Source organism: Lissotriton vulgaris, chromosome 6, assembly GCF_964263255.1.
Source record: "Lissotriton vulgaris chromosome 6, aLisVul1.2, whole genome shotgun sequence".
Taxonomy (NCBI): domain Eukaryota; kingdom Metazoa; phylum Chordata; class Amphibia; order Caudata; family Salamandridae; genus Lissotriton; species Lissotriton vulgaris.
The window spans coordinates 652,871,592-652,877,591 of record NC_141694.1 but is presented as its reverse complement, the minus strand read 5'-3'; positions in this window follow the sequence as shown (position 1 = coordinate 652,877,591).

The following is a 6,000-nucleotide window of genomic DNA, read 5'->3' as shown; positions in this document are numbered from 1 at the left end:
AATGGTGATGGATTAAACCCAGATCAGTTGACTAGGGGGGGGTGTTTGATTTGCTCAAACGCTCCGTCCATCATCCCCTGTTGTATCGCCTTGAATGCATAGCTGGCATGATTTCTGGGCCCTTCATGACGTCATTCGCTCTTTTCGAAGTTTCATGTTCAAACCCTTAGACTATGCTGCTCAATGACAACCCATTATCTCCGCCAGTCGATTGATTCAACATCAACCAAAATAAAGTGCTTACTCGTGAAATATTGTTGCAGCCCTTTAGACTAGCAAGGAAATAGTTAAAACACATAACTCAAATAAATATTTTGGGGTTTTTGTTGAAGAAATAATTTTTGCATATGGCTTGATGTGCTAATCCACTGTCCTGATGTATATACAGGTGGATCTCAAATTGTGGGTGCAAAATACGTGCTGAAATTGTTCGACTTATAAAATGTTTTGCGATGTCACCTAAGCACTAATAGGTTGTGTTGCAAAAAGGTTATTCACAAAGGAGCTTAGAATGAACCTCCTAACTTTTGACCACCGCCAATTGGCTACGTACCAGGGATCGCAGCCTGAAAGGGCAGCAGATCTCCATTCCTGCTTCCGCATTCCTGGTAGGGACATATTTTTGTTAAGTTGCTTATGTTCATTAAAGGAAAAGATGCTGCTTAAAAGAAAACCTTTTAGTATGGAAACATTACAAGGTAGTATGCATTGGAGGGTGGCTTGCTCAGACTAGGGTCGGCCAACACATATTCCAAAGGGAAAGCTGTCCCACAGGGAGACCTTCTGATTTGCAAATCTGGTTTCACACCAACTTACTGTCAGTGTCTAATCAAGGCAGATAGACAGAATACAAACAAATTGGAATGGAAAGAAAAATATTGTGTAACAAAATACTGTGCCAAAAATATTGAGGACAAAAATATTGTGAATTCAAGTTTCTATAGGCAAGCAAAATTTTACTATATATAACTCCACATATATGTACCTTGACGATACACATCTCTACTTACCTATTAGCACTCACCGTCTCAATATTTCAGTCCTCGATATTTTTGACACAATATTCTATGAAAGTGATATTTTTGTTTCCGATGTTCCATCAGTGATCCTCTGATCAATGGCTTGAGACTGCAAGGGCTGTCACAAAATATTAATAGTTGTCACTGAAAATCATAATTAGAAGTGGGCACCCGTTTCACACACCCTTCTGATTTCAATTCAGAATAAGAACCAAAACCCCTTTTGCCTATACAAAAGGCATTTCTTACTGGCAAAATGGTTTTTGTGGTTACAAGCCTTGTAATTTTGTGAATCACGTTGATCGCAACAGCAAAATGGCTTTGTACAGCAGGTCCATTCTTTTAAAAATCATACATATATTAATTATAGTGTAGATTACTGGCATTTTTGGCATTTTTGTGATTCACAAAATCACCAGTGCACTCAAGGAAATCTGAACAAGTTAGACCTTTCTATGAGAACTCATCCCCGCTAGATGTACTCCCTTGGAAGGTCTGCCAGGTAGACCATCCACATTAGTGCGTATGACAGACATGCGCAGTAGCACAGAGTCTGTTTTATCTTTTACTTTCTCTACCAAGATTTATTTTCCCTTGTTTCAAAATCTTCTTCCCAACCCTCTCTTTAAAAAATATGGAGATATCTGTTGTTTTCCACACACTCTTTGTACATTTATGCATGCCTTTTTTGGCCCTAAATTAAGTCATGGGGATTAGATGTGAAAATCTTTTTGGGAAAGGGTGTAAATAAATCTAAACCTATGACTATTTGGGTGGCTAATATCTTATATAAAACCACCCCTTCCATATGAACACCCCTTTTCTGACCCTACTGATAAGCTTGTCACTGTGGAATATTCACCGTAATGCAGGATCTTGCACAGCACAAGGTGTTATCTATGTACATCAATATCTTTGAATCAGGATCTGCTAGTTGTGCCCATAGATAGATTTTTTGAGCACCCATGTGGATCTTCAGTGCACATAGGAGTGGTCAGTAGCTTGAATAGCTTCAGCGTTATCCAATTAGACAGATAAGCCCAGCCATGGAGATTTCCAGACAGAAATTTGTCTAGGCAACACTGAGACGTAAGATAAGAGCAGGAAGCTCTACTTTTGTTCTATGTAGGGACAAAAATAGACTGTAGGGCAGTCCTTTACTTTACTCTCTCGCCTTGGCCCCAGAATATTACTATAGGGCATTGAAGCTTTCTGAGCCCATGAAACCCACCATTATTAGGCTGCCGGGACCGTAGGGTTCCATTAGGTAGACAGCCGCAGGGACCTCCCCAAGTTCCAGAGGTCTAAGATTTTGCTTTGCAGATCAGCCGGATCAGCTGACAAATCTGACCCCACGTAAATTGCACACATGAAACATAGGAACACCTCTACATGTATGCACAATTGGGCATTACAATGACATTGCAGCTTTGCAGGATGTCAGCTAAGATTTTCCAGGTGTTTATTTCATGTTGACTGGTAACAGTGTGGTTGTACACAGAAGATGTGTTTAAATCTTCCCAAATAAAAATAATTTACTCTGATTGGGAACCTTTAGGGGTCACATTGGCAACATTTTAAATGATCTAGTTGTTACTTATTACATGCAGCAATTTTATGAATTGTTTGCATTTAGTATTTTTTCCTTTAAGCAACTAAAACAACATGAAAAGAAGGTGAAGGGTGGAAGAATGGATATCGGAGTATGAAAGTAGTTAAGTCTTGCTGAGCGAATATGGCAGAAGAAGTGATTTCAGCAGGGAATGCTAAGTAAAGCAGCAGTTGGGCCTTCCTTGGCATTCACAAAGGTAGCTGCAATGGAGATTAAAACCAGTGGTGGCTGGCCAGTTAGGGACCAACAGGCGAGGCCCCATAAACACATGTTTGAAGGTGAAAGAGTGCAATCATAATATCAGGACAGATTAATTTATTCAACTCCACTTTCCAAAAGGCAGCTTTTATTAAGTGTCTATTTTTCAGGTTTAAAATAAAAAAAAATAGTAACCAACCACCATTGATTGTTAGAGCAAGTGCGCCATTAGAGGCATGTACAAATTAAAATAAACGAATACAGTGGGAATCACAACCTATGGAATTTTCCCATCTCCCTCTCCAAGTACCTGCACAACAACTTATTAGAGCTTTAACATAAAAGTAAATAATCTCACTGATAATCTGTTTACATGTAACAGCTGTAATATCATGTCAGGTGTGGAAATAACTCTTATTGCAGACGTCTGAGTGAGATAGCAATAGGACTCACCTCAAATGGGCACAATATTCAGACAACATGCTGTATATGGTTCAGGCAGTGTAGCATGCCTTCTAATAGAGCCTCATTGGGGCGTGCTTGTTATTCACGCATGTCATGCCCTATCAGAAGCAGGGTTAGAGAACAAGGTTGGGCCTCCTGCTCTGTCCCAGTGTTGGATTGGGCTTCCATTTCTTCCTGTTCTGGGGTGCTGTTTACAAGACCTCTGAAGCCTGGAACCACAAATTATCGACCTGGGATGTGCTGAACTGGGAGTGTGTGCCAAGGACCACCCGCTATCTCCCAATGTTAGTTTTGAGTAACGTTTAACTTTTGTATATGTATGTGTGTGTTTGTGTATGCGTGGCTGTTTGTTTCTGCGTGCATATGATAACACATTTACTGGAGGCCCAGCCAGTGGCTAATAGAGACGATAATACCTGACATTTTGGAGAGCGCTTAGCGATATGCTGACTATCCCTGCACAAGAGTAGCCAATGACATTCATGGTGACAGCTGGATGCCCCTGAATGATAGTGAACCAGGAGCCAACTGTAATTCTTTATGGTTACCTGCATAGTACTGGCCCAGGAGCAACATATGAGTGGACATTGCTAATGACTGCAGTCTGTCCTTGCGTAATAGTGGCACATGTATGACATACATGTAAGCATTTATGGCGACTTGCTGACTGTCTCTGTGTAATAGTTTTTTGAGTGAAAATAATGTGTGGGGATTTGTGGAAACGTATGGTTTCTCTGCGATCCAGGCACAACATATTTGTAGGTATTCTTGGTGGAAATGTTGGCTACCACTGGCATTACAGTGGCCAATTCTACCTGAATTTTAGCTATTGTTGATCAGCTGACATAATTCTGTAAATCCCTTGCATTCTAAACCTCTATCCTTGACATACAATGGCCATTAGGGACATGATTCTGTCAGTTCCTGATGCAATTGTTTTAAAAATCCACAGGATTAACATGCCTGTATGCAGAAGGTAAATAGATTTACTAGTTATAAACTAGGGTACTAATAGAAAATAACACATTTAGATTTGGAGGCCAAAAATGCATAAACTAAAAATTAAAATCTTGTATTTTGGGACAAAAAAGCTGTTATTCTTTTTTTTTAAAAATTACAACAAGATTCTGTTTAGCTTCACTGAGCTTATTGATCCAAAATTAAATTTTGTATTTATAAAATGTCAGTTTTTTTCAGACAATGGCATGCTACTGTTATAGACAAAATTAGCACATTTCGGGAAATAAATCTAAACCTGATATTTGAGCTATAGGTCATGCTGAGTTTGTGTCACTTACGGCTGAAGTTAGTTCTTCGGTTCCAGAGGGCCATTACTACAATAGTTGTTACTTCCAGACCTATTATAAGTTACATTTTTAAAGCTTGTATCACTACTGATACTTGATCTTGTAATATCTATGTAATTTACAGTGGAATTGGAATTTAAGCCTATACAATTTGCCTAGCGCTGCGGTCTGTGGCTTACAATTGCGGGGTTTGTAATTGTAAACCTTTTGATTTGTTCAGCCTGCCTCTCCCACGACTTTCCTAATAGCCTGAAATGCATATAACTCTTTAGGAAAGTTTTAGTGGTCATTTTTGATGGAAGGTCCACTGTTTGTCTCAATTTCGTCAAGGTCTTCTTGAAAAGGGAGCGTTTCAAATTCCTTGGGGAAGTTAAGGATTGCTCAACACACTACAACAATGTTGGAATATGTCATTAGTGCCCCCACAGTACCTCTGATTTTTTAAAATACATTTATTTGAAAACTGTGCTTTGAAATACACCATTTGTTCCTCCTTTTTCAACTTTTTCTTGAGGTGGAAGGAGAGGAGATGGGACTTGCATGCTTGCAAGTGGGTGATGGTATCCCCACCCATTACTTCAAGATTGGCCAGCTTGAAGAAAAAGGTTTTGGTAGAGTTGTTTCTGTCAATGCTGGGTAAACAGTCTGCCAGCACACACAAAGTGGTTGGTCCTTAGAGAAAACTGCAGGAGATAATATGGATTACCATCACACGCATATTGCAATAGTTCCACCAAATCCAGACATTTAAAGTAACTCGAACAGATCTTTGACACACACCAAATGTAATGTGAGCTACCAGGCTTAGTTCTGCCTGTGTGGCTCCAGAAGAAATGTGGCAATTTCTTTACAATTTTGTATTTCATGCGATATTCTTGGGCGACCAAGATAAGAAATCTACCCCGGGGGAAAGAAAATACCCAAATCATTATGGTCATGTTTATCATACATTTACATAAAGTGTTGAAGGCTGTCTTGGAATTCCAGGTATAGAAAGTGTGGGATTTATCAGACCCTACCCTCAAAATGTTTGCCGGACACATAGCATGCATAAAACACATCTACTGCATCCAGTATACAATACATACATATTATCTTTGGCTTTTCTCCTTTCTTATGAAGATAACTTAACATTTAACGTTTTAACAATTGTAACATTCTTGAATGCAAAGGTTTTTACGTATTATAGATGCAATAGTTTTCATAATTATTGTATTAAATTACTATGGTTTCTTCTCCTACATTTGACTATACATGGTTTCTCTTACCTGTGCATTGTCATCCCAGTGGGTTTCGCAAATAGCTGTGCTAGGATCTGGCATGTTCAGGATAATCTATTTTTCAGTAAGTCATAACTATTTTTGTACGACAGAGAAGTCCCAGTGCTGTTCAGCTGGGG